The sequence below is a fragment of the Staurois parvus genome, unplaced genomic scaffold, assembly GCF_062004578.1.
Source record: "Staurois parvus isolate SC_StPar_1 unplaced genomic scaffold, SC_StPar_1.0 ptg000390l, whole genome shotgun sequence".
Taxonomy (NCBI): Eukaryota; Metazoa; Chordata; class Amphibia; order Anura; family Ranidae; genus Staurois; species Staurois parvus.
In genome coordinates, this window is record NW_028318186.1 from 11,040,557 (window position 1) to 11,059,032 (window position 18,476).

Sequence of the window (18,476 nt, forward strand, 5' to 3'; positions counted from 1 at the left end):
CTGGTATTAGTAGGAGGAGGAAGAGTGCCCCATCATTGGTATTAGTAGGAGGAGGACTAGTGCCCTATCATTGGTATTAGTAGGAGGAGGAAGAGTGCCCCATCATTGGTATTAGTAGGAGGAGGACTAGTGCCCCATCATTGGTATTAGTAGGAGGAGGAAGAGTGCCCCATCATTGGTATTAGTAGGAGGAGGAAGAGTGCCCCATCATTGGTATTAGTAGGAGGAGGAAGAGTGCCCTATCACTGGTATTAGTAGGAGGAGGAAGAGTGCCCCATCATTGGTATTAGTAGGAGGAGGACTAGTGCCCCATCATTGGTATTAGTAGGAGGAGGAAGAGTGCCCCATCATTGGTATTAGTAGGAGGATGACTAGTGCCCCATCATTGGTATTAGTAGAAGGAGGAAGAGTGCCCCATCATTGGTATTAGTAGGAGGAGGAAGAGTGCCCCATCATTGGTATTAGTAGGAGGAGGAAGAGTGCCCCATCATTGGTATTAGTAGGAGGAGGAACAGTGCCCCATCATTGGTATTAGTAGGAGGAGGAAGAGTGCCCCATCATTGGTATTAGTAGGAGGAGGAAGAGTGCCCCATCATTGGTATTAGTAGGAGGAGGACTAGTGCCACATCATTGGTATTAGTAGGAGGAGGAAGAGTGCCCCATCATTGGTATTAGTAGGAGGAGGAAGAGTGCCCCATCATTGGTATTATTAGGAGGAGGACTAGTGCCACATCATTGGTATTAGTAGGAGGAGGAAGAGTGCCCCATCATTGGTATTAGTAGGAGGAGGAAGAGTGCCCCATCATTGGTATTAGTAGGAGAAGGAAGAGTGCCCCATCATTGGTATTAGTAGGAGGAGGAAGAGTGCCCCATCATCGGTATTAGTAGGAGGAGGAAGAGTGCCCCATCATTGGTATTAGTAGGAGGAGAACTAGTGCCCCATCATTGGTATTAGTAGGAGGAGGAAGAGTGCCCCATCATTGGTATTAGTAGGAGGAGGAAGAGTGCCCCATCATTGGTATTAGTAGGAGGAGGACTAGTGCCCTATCATTGGTATTAGTAGGAGGAGGAAGAGTGCCCCATCATTGGTATTAGTAGGAGGAGGACTAGTGCCCCATCATTGGTATTAGTAGGAGGAGGAAGAGTGCCCCATCATTGGTATTAGTAGGAGGAGGAAGAGTGCCCCATCATTGGTATTAGTAGGAGGAGGAAGAGTGCCCTATCACTGGTATTAGTAGGAGGAGGAAGAGTGCCCCATCATTGGTATTAGTAGGAGGAGGAAGAGTGCCCCATCATTGGTATTAGTAGGAGGAGGAAGAGTGCCCCATCATTGGTATTATTAGGAGGAGGACTAGTGCCACATCATTGGTATTAGTAGGAGGAGGAAGAGTGCCCCATCATTGGTATTAGTAGGAGGAGGAAGAGTGCCCCATCATTGGTATTATTAGGAGGAGGAAGAGTGCCCCATCATCGGTATTAGTAGGAGGAGGAAGAGTGCCCCATCATTGGTATTAGTAGGAGGAGAACTAGTGCCCCATCATTGGTATTAGTAGGAGGAGGACTAGTGCCCCATCATTGGTATTAGTAGGAGGAGGAAGAGTGCCCCATCATTGGTATTAGTAGGAGAAGGAAGAGTGCCCCATCATTGGTATTAGTAGGAGGAGGAAGAGTGCCCCATCATCGGTATTAGTAGGAGGAGGAAGAGTGCCCCATCATTGGTATTAGTAGGAGGAGAACTAGTGCCCCATCATTGGTATTAGTAGGAGGAGGAAGAGTGCCCCATCATTGGTATTAGTAGGAGGAGGAAGAGTGCCCCATCATTGGTATTAGTAGGAGGAGGAAGAGTGCCCTATCACTGGTATTAGTAGGAGGAGGAAGAGTGCCCCATCATTGGTATTAGTAGGAGGAGGACTAGTGCCCTATCATTGGTATTAGTAGGAGGAGGAAGAGTGCCCCATCATTGGTATTAGTAGGAGGAGGACTAGTGCCCCATCATTGGTATTAGTAGGAGGAGGAAGAGTGCCCCATCATTGGTATTAGTAGGAGGAGGAAGAGTGCCCCATCATTGGTATTAGTAGGAGGAGGAAGAGTGCCCTATCACTGGTATTAGTAGGAGGAGGAAGAGTGCCCCATCATTGGTATTAGTAGGAGGAGGACTAGTGCCCCATCATTGGTATTAGTAGGAGGAGGAAGAGTGCCCCATCATTGGTATTAGTAGGAGGATGACTAGTGCCCCATCATTGGTATTAGTAGAAGGAGGAAGAGTGCCCCATCATTGGTATTAGTAGGAGGAGGAAGAGTGCCCCATCATTGGTATTAGTAGGAGGAGGAAGAGTGCCCCATCATTGGTATTAGTAGGAGGAGGAACAGTGCCCCATCATTGGTATTAGTAGGAGGAGGAAGAGTGCCCCATCATTGGTATTAGTAGGAGGAGGAAGAGTGCCCCATCATTGGTATTAGTAGGAGGAGGACTAGTGCCACATCATTGGTATTAGTAGGAGGAGGAAGAGTGCCCCATCATTGGTATTAGTAGGAGGAGGAAGAGTGCCCCATCATTGGTATTATTAGGAGGAGGACTAGTGCCACATCATTGGTATTAGTAGGAGGAGGAAGAGTGCCCCATCATTGGTATTAGTAGGAGGAGGAAGAGTGCCCCATCATTGGTATTAGTAGGAGAAGGAAGAGTGCCCCATCATTGGTATTAGTAGGAGGAGGAAGAGTGCCCCATCATCGGTATTAGTAGGAGGAGGAAGAGTGCCCCATCATTGGTATTAGTAGGAGGAGAACTAGTGCCCCATCATTGGTATTAGTAGGAGGAGGAAGAGTGCCCCATCATTGGTATTAGTAGGAGGAGGAAGAGTGCCCCATCATTGGTATTAGTAGGAGGAGGAAGAGTGTCCCATCATTGGTATTAGTAGGAGGAGGAAGAGTGCCCTATCACTGGTATTAGTAGGAGGAGGAAGAGTGCCCCATCATTGGTATTAGTAGGAGGACTAGTGCCCTATCATTGGTATTAGTAGGAGGAGGAAGAGTGCCCCATCATTGGTATTAGTAGGAGGAGGACTAGTGCCCCATCATTGGTATAAGTAGGAGGAGGAAGAGTGCCCCATCATTGGAATTAGTGGGGGCAAAAGTGCCCCATCATTGGTATTAGTAGGAGGAGGAAGAGTGCCCCATCACTGGTATTAGTAGGAGGAGGAAGAGTGCCCCATCACTGGTATTAGTAGGAAGAATGGTACACCATCACTGGTGAAAGAAATGTCCCATTGTTGATGTCAGTGGGAAGAATAGTTTAACAAGGGCCAGATAAAAGCTAGCAAAGGGCCACATCTGGCCCTTGGGCCCCAGTCTGGAGACTCTTGATATAGATAATAAAGGGAAAATGAACACTAGGGCCACTTGAAAAGTAAAGTGTTCAAATCATCTTCATCAGCGATCTGTCTTCTAACAATTTCATTCAATACAATTCAGATAGACACTTAGGGGGCAAATTACTAAAACTGGAGAGTGCAAAACCTGGTGCACCTGTGCATAGTGACCAATCAGCTTCCAGGTTTTTTTTTTTTTTTTTGCCAAAGTTTAATTAAACAGGCTGATGTTAGAAGCTCATTGGCTGCCATGCACAGCAGCACCAGATTTTGCACTCTCCACTTTTAGTTTTAATTTGTTGCACGAATGTCAGAAACATTCATGCAAGCTGAATGAAATGTCACCATATCGTTTGAAATAGATTTATTCCTGTATCATCAGTCCCATCTAGTGTCCAAAATGCAGTATAGTTTTCGGAAAGTACTCAAAGAGAAAATATACTGCATGTTGTCCACTAGATGGAGCTGATGGTGCAGGATTTAGTCTATTAGAATACATATGGTGACATTTTGTTAAGCTATACACCCCCAAAAAGTGTAAGTTCAAAAAAGTTTTGTTTTTTTTGGTTTTTTTTTTAGTTTTGCATAGAAACCTCCAAAACCACCCTTTTGCCGTTACCATTAAGTGGTTGTAATCCTCAGTCATAAAATCTGAACAAAGCATATACACATACAGGTGAAACTTAAAAAATTAGAATATGGTGCAAAAGTTCATTTATTTCAGTGCAGCAACTTAAAAGGTGAAACTAATATATGAGATAGACTCATTACATGCAAAGCAAGATAGTTCAAGCCGTGATTTGTCATCATTGTGATGATTATGGGTTACAGCTCATGAAAACCCCAAACCCACAATCTCAGAAAATGAGAATATTGTGAAAAGGTGCAATATTCTAGGCTCAAAGTGTCCCACTCTAATCAGCTAATTAAGCCATAACACCTGCAAAGGGTTCCTGAGCCTTTAAATGGTCTCTCAGTCTGCTTCAGTAGGAATCACAATCATGGGAAAGACTGCTGACCTGACAGTTGTGCAGAAAACCATCATTGACACCTTCCATAAGGAGGGAAAGCCTCAAAAGGTAATTGCAATAGAAGTTGGATATTCCCAAAGTGCTGTATCAAAGCACATTAATAGAAAGTTATATGGAAGGGAAAAGTGTGGAAGAAAAAGGTGCACAAGCAGCAGGGATGACAGCAGCCTGGAGAGGATTGTCAGTAAAAGGTCATTCAAAAGTGTTGGGGACTTTCACAAGGAGTGGACTGAGGCTGGAGTCAGTGCATCAAGAGCCACCACACACAGACGGATCCTGTGCACCACCCCCAGTGCACCACCATTAGCCATCATGACGCCACTGTGATCAGGAGTCAGTGGGCCCAAACCAGACCTAATATTAATCCTTAGATCTATGTTAACCCTTCACCTTTTCCTTGCTGATCTCAGGGCATCCAGGATAGGAGCCTAAAGCCTTGTTCACACCATGGTGCAGAGACCTCAGTTTTTCTGCATGCATTCTGCAAGGGCACAAAAAAAAACAATTGTTCTGTATGTGCCCTGTTCACACCACAACACTAGTATCACTTTTTCTGTGCAGGAATCTGCAACGTGTATAAAACTCATTGATGCATGCATGAACACTGATGTCTCTGCAAGTGAAATCTACACGTCGGTTTTTAGGCATATATGGTATAAATGAGCCCTTAGCCGATTTCCTTCCACTCTATAGCAGAAATACTGTTACAGGGTGGCAGGGGTGCGCAAAATTATGTATATATACGTGATTTCACATTTCTGGGTAGGGGGAGCGCACGCGCCCTACCCGCGTCGCCATTCACGGCCTCAGCTGTCAATCACCGGGTCCTGGCTGGGGATTACTCGCCAGCACCCGGTCATCACCGAGCAGGGGCGGACTGACCATTTGGAAACTCGGGCACTGCCTGAGGGCCCGGGGTCAGTAGGGAGCCCCATGAGATGCCCCTGGTACCTTTTTCATAGGCTTTTTTGAGTTTGGGCAAGGGATGGTATCAGATGGTTGTAAATGTTACAATTGATCTTCAGTGGTTAATTGTAAGGATATTTTATCAAGGTCACCCCCACTCCCGCGCTATTCTAATATCATTACAGCATAATGGAAGGGACGCGGTGCGTCAGCCACCACCGCCGCCGCCGCCTCTGAAATAAAATTACTGGCAGAGATACGCTTCATATTTGCGATCTACAGGCGGCAGGAAGTACATTTAATTAGCTGTCACTGCATACGGCGTGGATTTCACGAGGTGTTTGCACAGGCCGACTGTCTGACACAATTATACCAATAAGGAAAATATGAAGGCGCTTAATGACCTTTTCCTGCCATATCGTCTGTCTGCCGAGAGATAAAATCACACTGCTCCATTGATTGACCATCCCGACCTCGGAGGAGGACACAACGGAGAGCGGTGAGTGTCATCACCCGTTAATGTGACCCCAATTTCACTTTAAATGGACCAAGCACTAGATATAATATTTCATGATAAGTGCATATAGGCCGAGTAATGTGTCAGCATCATGTTTCTGGATATTTATTACCTCTCACAGTGCTCCCCGTGACAATGTCTTCATCTGCTTTTCTCTTTGTTCAGGCATCATCCAGGGTCACCATCTATTTCCTAGACTGAGATGACATAATGATGAGGTAGTGTTCACAAATGTTTGACTCAGAACAGCCCCTGCAGCAACCTCACATCTTGTAACTTGCTGCAAAGTTGAAATGTACAATCTGAACATTAAAGCTGGCCATACACTTCTGCCCTGTTTCCTTTAGATTTACCTTCAACTATGTAGTGCAACAGTGGCTTAGTGGTTAGCACGTCTGCCTTGCAGTAAATGGGTTATGGGCAGGGGCGGACTGACCATTTGGAAACTCGGGCACCGCCCGAGGGCCCGGGGTAAGTAGGGGGCCCCATGAGATGCCCCTGGTACCTTTTTCATAGGCTTTTTTGAGTTTGTGCAAGGACACAGGGGCCCCATGATCCCCTATTGCCCAGGGGCCCCATGAGTTGTCAGTCTGCCCCTGGTCATGGGTTTGATTCCTGACCATGGCGCCTCCTGCATGGAGTTTGCATGTTCTCCCTGTGCCTGCATGGGTTTTCTCTAGGTACCCTGGTTTCCTCCCACACTCCAAAGACATGCTGGTAGGTTAATTGGCTCCTGTCTAAATTGTCCTAGTTTCATCCTTGGTCATGTGGCATCTCCTGCATGGTAGGGATTGGGGAAAGACCTGGCAACCTACCCTGTAAAATAATTGCTAAGAGAATTCATGGAAAAAGTCGCTTGAGTGACAGTCCATGCAATCGCCAAGGGTCAGATACGACTGAATAGAGAGATAGATGTAGTGCAAGGCCCTGCATAATTGGATCCAATTGAAAGATTTGTTAGCTTTGACCTTCTATTATATGGTTTTTGGTAAATATAAAGCAAAATGCTGAAGAAAATTATATAATGTATGACCAGCCTAAGGCTGGCAATACATTATACAATTTTCTGCCCAATTTCCTTTAGATTTACCTTCAACTATGTAGTGCAAGGGCTTACCTAATTGGATACAATTGAAAGTGTTGTTCAGGTTTGATCTCATATTATATGGTTTTTGGTAAATCTAAAGCAAAATTCTCAAGAAAATTGTATAATGTATGGCCAGCTTTAGGCTGAAATGTTTTGCGGAAACGCACAGCAGTCCATTTAACATGATTTCCTATGGGATACGTTCACACCTCCGTATTTTCACCCGCTGTGTTTTTTGGAAAGGGTCAGATACTTTTTTAAACGCAAAAGGTTGCGTTTTTGGTTCTATAGACTTCAATGGAGATGCTGCAGAAAAGCATGTAGTGCGTTTTTGATGCATTTTGCGTTTTAATCTGCCCATCAACAAGAAAAAAAAATGCATCAAAAGCGCGAAACACGTGAAAAAACGCAAAATGCACTGCAGAAACGGATCAAACGCAAACTGCATAGGTGTGAACCTAGGCTAAGGTATGGGAGATTGAGGACATGCTTCCTCCTGCCTGCAGCAGACTAATGATATCATAGCAGCCTAGACAAAGTTGCACAGATTTATATATTTTTTTTGAATATATATTTTCTTTTTTTGGTCATTTAAAGTGACTTTAAGGGCTCATGTACACTGCGGCTGATAAACTCACGTTTAGGAGCTTTTCTGCGTTTTTTTCAGCAGCCCCTGAACTCTCCCTAATGTTTTCCTATGTGTCCATATACACATCGTCATTTACAGGCAGTTGAGTTTACAGTTGTTTTTTTGAGCGTACCAAACTTGTGTTCAGGAGTAGATTTTATCAGCATTTCAAACGCCAAACGCTTGTAAAAGTGGTTAACTGCGTTTATAAGCATTTGCGTTTAGAAGCGTTTTTTAACTGTTCCATGTCCAGATGCTGTCCGGAGCCTTTTTTCATCATCAGAAATGCATGCAAAGCGTTTTCCATGTATTCAAATGAACCCGGTACACCAGCGCAGTCAGTTCCAGGTTTTGTGTGAAGGAATAAATGGTAGAATGTGCCGCATTATGCTCATGATGGGATCCATAGTGAATACAACCAGAAAACACAGGTCATCTCAACACATACTGCTCTCTTTGCTTCTGCTCTCTCTATTCTCCCAAAATGTCTGAAATAGAAAATTGTAACCGTAAACCGTAAACTGGTTTTCAGTGCATTTTGGAAGGTCTCCTGAGGTTATCTTTAAAAAACACTTCTAAACGCAAACACACATAAACGCAGCATGCAAACGCGGCTAAACAGACATTTTTTAACCTACGTTTTCCAGCAGTCAGTTTCCATCATTCAGAAGAGTTTTCCAAACGTCATGTGCACATGGAGCCTAAACCTCAGACATGAAATCAGAACGAAGCACATATTCCTTTAGAATTTACTTGACTCTTTCCAAAGCATTAAGTGTCACTTCTGTCTACTGCCTCTTTCCTCTGTATATCAGCATGAGTCACGTCTGACAAGTTTCCCTGACACCAAGAGAGAAATGGTGACATGGGAGGGATCTCAAGCAGATTGACAGCCTCAGCTCTGTTCCTGTGTGCTGTGTAAAGAGGGTGTGTCCCTTCCCTCCAATCAGCTCACAGAACTCTCCTCACTGATGTAACTTCAGAACTGAGAGATCCTGTGTAAATTCTGCACTTTGAATGAATGTAGGGGAAAGAATGCAATAGATAAACAGGTACAACTTATATAGGAGGATTAGTTTCATCTGTGTATCACCTGAGGCCAGTCACTTCACTAGGTATATGTGAGGGTTTACAACCACTTTAAGTATTGATGTGAATATACAGTATATGCAGCATTTTTATTGAAGATCTAGCCTCAGCGTTTGATGTAGTGCAGCACTTAATATCACAACCTGAAGGAGTCGCCCTCCATCTACGCAGGTGGAGAATTCATACAGGTGCTGATGGTGACAGGTTCTCACTGACTCCCCCAGGTCCCAGCCTCCCCTCTCTGGCCAGAAACCCTGGGAAATAGATCTCTCCTCCACAGCTCCTTCCAAATCAATCTTTGTATGACTGCAGTTATTTTATTTATTGAACGCAGGCTCTTACCCAGTGCTGCTACATGTCTTCTCAGGGAGCGCAGAGCTGACAATCTAACCTCCGTCTGCAAGATGAAGGCTTAACGTTCTTGTGGCAGCATACTGACGTCAACCCAGTGAGGTCATCATAGGGAGAACTGAAACAGAGAGAAGGTGTATTGTCATCGATCAACAACAGGCCTGTGCGTAACCACGTGTGCGCGAGTGTGCTTGGTGTGTGTGTTGGGTATGTGCTCTGTGTGCATTTAATGTGTGCTGTGTGTTATGTGTGCTCTGTGTGTGTGTGGAGTGTGCTATTTGTGTATTTGTGGTGCACGGTCTCTGTGCATATAATGCAAAGTGTGTGCATTGTGTGTGTGTCTGTGTGTGTGTGTGCTCTGTGTGTGTGTCTGTGTAGTGTGTGCTCTGTGTGTGTGTGTGTGTGTGTGTGTGTGTGTGTGTGTGTGTGTGTGTGTCTGTGTGTGTGTCTGTGTGTGTATTGAGTGTGTGTCTGTGTAGTGTGTGCTCTGTGTGTGTGTGTGTGTGTGTGTGTGTCTGTGTGTGTGTCTGTGTGTGTATTGAGTGTGTGTCTGTGTAGTGTGTGCTCTGTGTGTGTGTCTGTGTAGTGTGTGCTCTGTGTGTGTGTGTGTCTGTGTGTGTATTGTGTGTGTGTCTGTGTAGTGTGTGCTCTGTGTCTGTGTGTGTGTCTGTGTCTGTGTGTGTATTGTGTGTGTGTCTGTGTAGTGTGTGCTCTGTGTAGTGTGTGCTCTGTGTGTGTGTCTGTGTAGTGTGTGCTCTGTGTGTGTGTGGAGTGTGCTATTTGTGTATTTGTGGTGCACGGTCTCTGTGCATATAATGCAAAGTGTGTGCTCTGTGTGTGTGTCTGTGTAGTGTGTGTGTCTGTGTAGTGTGTGTGTCTGTGTAGTGTGTGCTCTGTGTGTGTGTCTGTGTAGTGTGTGTGTCTGTGTAGTGTGTGTGTCTGTGTAGTGTGTGCTCTGTGTGTGTGTCTGTGTAGTGTGTGTGTGTGTCTGTGTAGTGTGTGTGTCTGTGTAGTGTGTGCTCTGTGTGTGTGTGTCTGTGTAGTGTGTGTGTCTGTGTAGTGTGTGCTCTGTGTGTGTGTCTGTGTAGTGTGTGTGTCTGTGTGTGTGTCTGTGTAGTGTGTGTGTCTGTGTAGTGTGTGTGTCTGTGCAGTGTGTGTGTCTGTGTAGTGTGTGCTCTGTGTAGTGTGTGTGTGCTCTGTGTAGTGTGTGCTCTGTGTAGTGTGTGTGTGCTCTGTGTAGTGTGTGATCTGTGTAGTGTGTGCTCTGTGTGTGTATTGTGTGTACTCTGTGTATATGTGCATTGTGTGTGTCGGTGTAGTGTGTACTCTATGTGTGTATTGTGTGTGTCTGTGTATGTGCACTGTGTGTGTGTGCTGTGTAGTGTGTGCTCTTTGTGCATGTGTGGTGCATATAATGTGAGGTGTTACCTATGTGTGCTCTGTGTGTATCCATGTGGACTTGCTGTATATGTATGTGTGTGTCTGTGTGGTGTGTTCTTTTGTATATGTGCGTGTGCTCTGTGCATGTGTGTCTGTGTGGTGTGTGCTCTTTGTGTGTGAATGTTCTTCATGTGTGTGTATGTGTCGGTGTAGTGTGTGCTCTTTGTGCATGTGTGGTGCATATAATGTGTGGTGTTACCTATGTGTACATGTGTGCTCTGTGTGTGTGCGTGTCCGTGTGGCATGTGCTCTATATGTATGTGTGTGTCTGTGTGGTGTGTTCTCTTTGTGTATGTGTATGCTCTGTGCATGTGTGTCTGTGTGGTGTGTGCTCTTCATGTGTGTGTATTTGTCTGCGTAGTGTTTGCTCTTTGTGTATGTGTGGTGCATATAAAGTGTGGTGTTACCTATGTGTGCTGTGTGTGTGTCTATGTGGCACATGCTGTATATGTATGTGTGTGGTCTGCGTGGTGTGTCCTCTTTGTGTATGTGTGTGTGTCTATGTGGCACATGCTGTATATGTATGTGTGTGGTTTGCGTGGTGTGTTCTCTTTGTGTATGTGTGTGTGTCCATGTGGATGTGCTGTATATGTATGTGTGTGGTCTGCATGGTGTGTTCTCTTTGTGTATGTGTGTGTGTGTCTATGGGGCACGTACTGTATATGTATGTGTGTGGTCTGCATGGTGTCTTCTCTTTGTGTATGTGTGTGTCTATGTGGCATGTACTGTATATGTATGTGTGTGGTCTTTGTGGTGTGTTCTCTTTGTGTATGTGTGTGTCTATGTGGCATGTACTGTATATGTATGTGTGTGGTCTGCGTGGTGTGTTCTCTTTGTGTTTGTGTGTGTGTCTATGTGGCATGTACTGTATATGTATGTGTGTGGTCTGCGTGGTGTGTTCTCTTTGTGTATGTGTGTGTGTCTATGGGGCACGTACTGTATATGTATGTATGTCGTCTGCGTGGTGTGTTCTCTTTGTGTATGTGTGTGTCTATGTGGCACGTACTGTATATGTATGTGTGTGGTCTTTGTGGTGTGTTCTCTTTGTGTATGTGTGTGTGTCTATGTGGCACGTACTGTATATGTATGTGTGTGGTCTGCGTGGTGTGTTCTCTTTGTGTATGTGTGTGTGTCTATGGGGCACGTACTGTATATGTATGTATGTCGTCTGCGTGGTGTGTTCTCTTTGTGTATGTGTGTGTCTATGTGGCACGTACTGTATATGTATGTGTGTGGTCTTTGTGGTGTGTTCTCTTTGTGTATGTGTGTGTGTCTATGTGGCACGTACTGTATATGTATGTGTGTGGTCTGCGTGGTGTGTTCTCTTTGTGTATGTGTGTGTGTCTATGTGGCATGTACTGTATATGTATGTATGTGGTCTGCGTGGTGTGTTCTCTTTGTGTATGTGTGTGTCTATGTGGCACGTACTGTATATGTATGTGTGTGGTCTTTGTGGTGTGTTCTCTTTGTGTATGTGTGTGTGTCTATGTGGCATGTACTGTATATGTATGTATGTGGTCTGCGTGGTGTGTTCTCTTTGTGTATGTGTGTGTGTCTATGTGGCATGTACTGTATATGTATGTGTGTGGTCTTTGTGGTGTGTTCTCTTTGTGTATGTGTGTGTGTCTATGTGGCATGTACTGTATATGTATGGATGTGGTCTGCGTGGTGTGTTCTCTTTGTGTATGTGTGTGTCTATGTGGCACGTACTGTATATGTATGTATGTGGTCTGCGTGGTGTGTTCTCTTTGTGTATGTGTGTGTGTCTATGTGGCATGTACTGTATATGTATGTGTGTGGTCTTTGTGGTGTGTTCTCTTTGTGTATGTGTGTGTGTCTATGTGGCACGTACTGTATATGTATGTGTGTGGTCTGCGTGGTGTGTTCTCTTTGTGTATGTGTGTGTGTCTATGTGGCATGTACTGTATATGTATGTATGTCGTCTGCGTGGTGTGTTCTCTTTGTGTATGTGTGTGTCTATGTGGCATGTACTGTATATGTATGTGTGTGGTCTGCGTGGTGTGTTCTCTTTGTGTATGTGTGTGTGTCTATGTGGCACGTACTGTATATGTATGTGTGTGGTCTTTGTGGTGTGTTCTCTTTGTGTATGTGTGTGTCTATGTGGCATGTACTGTATATGTATGTGTGTGGTCTGCGTGGTGTGTTCTCTTTGTGTATGTGTGTGTGTCTATGTGGCATGTACTGTATATGTATGTGTGTGTGTCTATGTGGCATGTACTGTATATGTATGTGTGTGTGGTGTTTGCTCATTGTGTATTTGTTGTGCATGCTCTGTGTGTGATCAGCTAAAGCCCCGTGCACATGAGGATACCGGATGAATGATCAGAAGTTTATTTATTTATTTTTTGCATGCTAGTCTCATATCGAAAGCAAAGAGGTTATGAAAATGATTGTACAACAGAATAAAAATTGGAAATAATGTCATGTATTTGTATTGTATTTTTGGACGAAACGGTTCTAATTAAAGGAAAATTGTACAATCTGGTATTGTACGGAAAAAATGTTTGTGCTTGTCCCTTCAAATAATTTCGGACGGAAGCTGTGTACCATCAGATTATCGTACGATCGCTTAGAAAGCAGTATTTTTGTACAATTTTCTGATTCTGTGTTTTAAGCTGTAGGATGTGCTCACAATTGTCCATTTTCTGGTAGTGAAATGCAAATCAAGTGGAATTGCCATTAATTCCTATGGAAGTGATTAAAGTCATAGCTGAAAAACTTGACCCCCCCCCCCTGCATTTTTATCAGATAATGCACCACTTCGCCCAGAAAATTGTTGCAATTACAAATGTTTCAGAATTCGCAAGTTTATTTCTTTTGTTTGTATTGGTATGACACAAAAAAGTGGTGAAACCAAAAGCCAAATCTGACACATTTCACACAAAACTCCAAAAATGGATTGGACAAAATTATTGGCACCCTCAATTTAATATTTGGTAGCACACCCTTTGGAAAAAATAACTGAAGTCAAAGGCTTCCAGTAACCAGCAATGAGTTTCTTCCACCTCTACTGGAATTTTGGATCCCTCTTCTTTCACCAGCTGCTCCAGGTCTCTCGGATTGGAAGGGTTCCTTTTCCCAACTGCTGTTTTGAGATCTCTCCACAGGAGCTCTATGGGATTGAGATCTGGACTCATTGCTGGTCAGTTCAGTCCTCTCCAGTGCTTTGTCTGAAACCATTTCTGGGTTCTTTTTGGCATATGCTTTGGGTGATTGTCCTGCTATGAAGCCCATGACTTCTGATGGAGACCCAACTTTCTAACACTAGGCCCTACATTGCACCCCAGAATTCTTTTGGTAGTCTTCAGATTCCATAATGCCATGCACACGGTCAAGACATCCAGAGCCTGAAGCAGCAAAGCCAGGGGCGGACTGACATCTCATGGGGCCCCCGGGCAATAGGGGATCATGGGGCCCCTGTGTCCTTGCCAAAACTCAAAAAAGCTTATGAAAAAGGTACCAGGGGCATCTCATGGGGCCCCCTACTGATCTGGGTCCTTGGGCAGTGCCCAAGTTTCCAAATGGTCAGTCTACCCCTGAGCAAAGCAACCCCAGAACATCAGTGACCCTCCACCATGTGTGACTGTAGGGACTGTATTCTTTTTCTGAAAACAATAGAATGATGGGCTTTGCCAAAAAGCTGTAATTTTGTTTCATCTGTCTACAGCATATTCTCCCAAAAGGATTTTGGCTTCCTCAGGTAAGTTTCGGCAAACTCCAATCTGGCTTTTTTCTGTTTCTGTGTCAGCAATGGGGTCCTCCAGGGTCTCCTACCATAGCGTCCCATTTCATTCAGATGGTGACGTATAGTGCGAGCTGACACAGTTGCACCCTGTGCCTGAAGGTCAACTTGAATTTGTCTGTAAGTTGATTGATGTTCTTTATCCACGATTCAAACAATCCTTTGTTGCAATCTTTGATCAATTTTTTCTCTTTTGTCCATGTCCAGAGAGATTAGCTACAGTGCCATGGGCTGTAAACTTCTTGACAATGCTGCGCACAGTGGACACAGGAACATTAAGATCTATGGAGATGGACTTGTAACCTTGAGATTGTCCATGCTTTTCCACAACTTTTGTGCTTAAATCCTCAGACAATTCTTTGCTGCTCTTTCTCTTCTCCATGTGGCACACAAAGACACGCAGAGAAAGGCTGAGTCAATTTTTCAATATTTTAACCTCTTGGCGCAAGCCGAATGCAAATGTGCAGCCTCCTGGCATCTGGGCCTAGACGAAGAGCGGCCGCACATTTGCGTTCTATTAAAAAAAACATGTGCTGAGAGCGCTCGCCCTGCAAGCTTCCAGCACACACATTCGGTACTCACGGAAAGGTCTCTATCTCCTCTTTCGATCGGGACCTTTTCCGATCATGTGACCGCCGTGACAGCGAATCACGGCGGTCACATGACCCTAAAACCTCGCCCCGCCTCCCGGCTTCTGGAACCCTTAAAGGGAGGCGCCGACGCCAAGGGGTTAACTGGATGCCGGTGTGATTTCTATATTTTCAGCACCTGTTAATTGATACGGGGGAGTTATTTACAAATTACAGGAGCATCAGAAACTTGGAATGTAGTTATTTCTTGCATTTGTTGAAAGGGTGCCAATAATTTTGTCCAGTCCATTTTTGGGGGTTTGTGTCAAATGTGTCAGATTTGGCTTTTTGTTTCCCCACTTTTTTGTGTCATATCAATACAAACAAAAGAAATACATGAGAACGCCGAAACATTTGTAATTGCAACAATTTTCTGGGTGAAGTGGTGCATTATCTGACAGAAATGCAGGGGGGACAATATTTTTGGCCATGACTGTATATGTTGCAACTTAATGCTTGTTTTAGGACATACGTGTGTGTAGAGTTAGATAGAGGAAGGAGCAGAGTCCTCCAGCAGTGCAGAGTATTTCAGGAGTAGAGAGTTAGATAGAGGAAGGAGCAGAGTCCTCCAGCAGTGCAGAGTATTTCAGGAGTAGAGAGTTAGATAGAGGAAGGAGCAGAGTCCTCCAGCAGTGCAGAGTATTTCAGGAGTAGAGAGTTAGATAGAGGAAGGAGCAGAGTCCTCCAGCAGTGAAGAGTATTTAAGGAGAGGAGAGTTAGATAGAGGAAGGAGCAGAGTCCTCCAGCAGTGCAGAGTATTTCAGGAGTAGAGAGTTAGATAGAGGAATGAGCAGAGTCCTCCAGCAGTGCAGAGTATTTAAGGAGAGGAGAGTTAGATAGAGGAAGGAGCAGAGTCCTCCAGCAGTGCAGAGTATTTCAGGAGTAGAGAGATAGAGGAAGGAGCAGAGTCCTCCAGCAGTGCAGAGCATTTCAGGAGTAGAGAGTTAGATAGAGGAAGGAGCAGAGTCCTCCAGCATGCAGAGCATTTCAGGAGTAGAGAGTTAGATAGAGGAAGGAGCAGAGTCCTCCAGCAGTGAAGAGTATTTCAGGAGTAGAGAGTTAGATATAGAAAGGAGCAGAGTCCTCCAGCAGTGCAGAGTATTTCAGGAGTAGAGAGTTAGATAGAGGAAGGAGCAGAGTCCTCCAGCAGTGCAGAGTATTTCAGGAGTAGAGAGTTAGATATAGGAAGGAGCAGAGTCCTCCAGCAGTGCAGAGCATTTCAGGAGTAGAGAGTTAGAGGAAGGAGCAGAGTCCTCCAGCAGTGCAGAGTATTTCAGGAGTAGAGAGTTAGATATAGGAAGGAGCAGAGTCCTCCAGCAGTGCAGAGTATTTCAGGAGTAGAGAGTTAGATAGAGGAAGGAGCAGAGTCCTCAGCAGTGCAGAGTATTTCAGGAGTAGAGAGTTAGAGGAAGGAGCAGAGTCCTTCAGCAGTGCAGAGTATTTCAGGAGTAGAGAGTTAGAGGAAGGAGCAGAGTCCTCCAGCAGTGCAGAGTATTTCAGGAGTAGAGAGTTAGATAGAGGAAGGAGCAGAGTCCTCCAGCAGTGAAGAGTATTTAAGGAGAGGAGAGTTAGATAGAGGAAGGAGCAGAGTCCTCCAGCAGTGCAGAGTATTTCAGGAGTAGAGAGTTAGATAGAGGAATGAGCAGAGTCCTCCAGCAGTGCAGAGTATTTAAGGAGAGGAGAGTTAGATAGAGGAAGGAGCAGAGTCCTCCAGCAGTGCAGAGTATTTCAGGAGTAGAGAGATAGAGGAAGGAGCAGAGTCCTCCAGCAGTGCAGAGCATTTCAGGAGTAGAGAGTTAGATAGAGGAAGGAGCAGAGTCCTCCAGCATGCAGAGCATTTCAGGAGTAGAGAGTTAGATAGAGGAAGGAGCAGAGTCCTCCAGCAGTGCAGAGTATTTCAGGAGTAGAGAGTTAGATAGAGGAAGGAGCAGAGTCCTCCAGCAGTGAAGAGTATTTCAGGAGTAGAGAGTTAGATAGAGGAAGGAGCAGAGTCCTCCAGCAGTGCAGAGTATTTCAGTAGTAGAGAGTTAGATAGAGGAAGGAGCAGAGTCCTCCAGCAGTGCAGAGTATTTCAGGAGTAGAGAGATAGAGGAAGGAGCAGAGTCCTCCAGCAGTGCAGAGCATTTCAGGAGTAGAGAGTTAGATAGAGGAAGGAGCAGAGTCCTCCAGCGTGCAGAGCATTTCAGGAGTAGAGAGTTAGATAAAGGAGCAGAGTCCTCCAGCAGTGCAGAGTATTTCAGGAGTAGAGAGTTAGATAGAGGAAGGAGCAGAGTCCTCCAGCAGTGCAGAGTATTTCAGGAGTAGAGAGTTAGATAGAGGAAGGAGCAGAGTCCTCCAGCAGTGCAGAGTATCTCAGGAGTAGAGAGTTAGAGGAAGGAGCAGAGTCCTTCAGCAGTGCAGAGTATCTCAGGAGTAGAGAGTTAGAGGAAGGAGCAGAGTCCTCCAGCAGTGAAGAGTATCTCAGGAGTAGAGAGTTAGAGGAAGGAGCAGAGTCCTTCAGCAGTGCAGAGTATTTCAGGAGTAGAGAGTTAGATGAAGGAGCAGAGTCCTTCAGCAGTGCAGAGTATTTCAGGAGTAGAGAGTTAGAGGAAGGAGCAGAGTCCTCCAGCAGTGCAGAGTATTTCAGGAGTAGAGAGTTAGATATAGGAAGGAGCAGAGTCCTCCAGCAGTGCAGAGTATTTCAGGAGTAGAGAGTTAGATATAGGAAGGAGCAGAGTCCTCCAGCAGTGCTGAGTATTTCAGGAATCGAGAGTTAGATATAGGAAGGAGCAGAGTCCTCCAGCAGTGCAGAGTATTTCAGGACTTCCTTGTGTTGATGGACACACTGGGGTTTATTTACTAAAGCTGGAGAGTCCAAAATCAGACTCCCTTCTGCATAGAAACCAATCAGCTTCTAACCTCAGCTTGTTCAATGAAGCTTTGGCAATGAAACCTGGAAGCTGATTGGTTTCTATGCAGAAGTGAGTCTGATTTTGCACTCTCCAGCTTTAGTAAATAAACCCCACTATGTCACATTTATCAGCCCCTTCCTTTCCTGAATGAACACAGTGAGTGATCGGTACTGATTACTTAGTGTGTTCAGTTATAACTAAGCAGGACCAGCAGATCTCTATTGTTTAACCTTCTTCTAATTCACTGTCTGTAGAGTATTGTAATGTGTTAGTCACGGCTAGCAGAAGGAAGGTAAAAATGTAGGTGATTCCTTTCATTGGTTTATTGAACATACTTTGGGCTGTGGGCATACCTGATAAGAGGGTGTTTCCAGGGCCTATTCATACTTAAAGTTGAAGTTTAATCTGCTTTGAATTTGCCTTCCCTCTTCCCTCTTTACTGCTTTCTCCCCTCATTAATATGCTAATTACATTTTTCTTTCCAATCATTTTTATGATGTGCGTTGCCTTTCCGTTTGCTCCTTGCTGCAAAGGCTAGGTGTAGGTTGGGGTGGTTGCCATTTACTTGTCTCTGACCTGGACTCTGTTCGTCATTCTGTACACATAGACTTGTGACCTGTCTCCTTGCTTCTACTTATGTCACCTCAGCATCTCCAAATCCAAGTTCATTGCACCAATTTCCTGGCACCTGTACCCTTCCACTGGCCTAGCAGTCCCTGTCCCCACCATCATGGGTGCTTGGCCACCCTCGTCATCTCACACTCCACTAACAGGTA

The 18,476-nt window shown here is 44.9% G+C and overlaps 1 long non-coding RNA gene across 1 annotated transcript in view; it reads right to left on the bottom strand.

The window, feature by feature from the left end:
• LOC149455678 (uncharacterized) overlaps positions 1-18,476 on the bottom strand; it is a 61,114-nt gene that overhangs the window by 8,889 nt on the left and 33,749 nt on the right. Inside the window, exons 2-3 of the long non-coding RNA XR_016314036.1 lie at positions 8,969-9,095; positions 5,935-6,019 (exon numbers count right to left, since the gene is read on the bottom strand). This is a non-coding gene — a long non-coding RNA (uncharacterized LOC149455678). The remainder of the gene's footprint in view (positions 1-5,934; positions 6,020-8,968; positions 9,096-18,476) is intronic.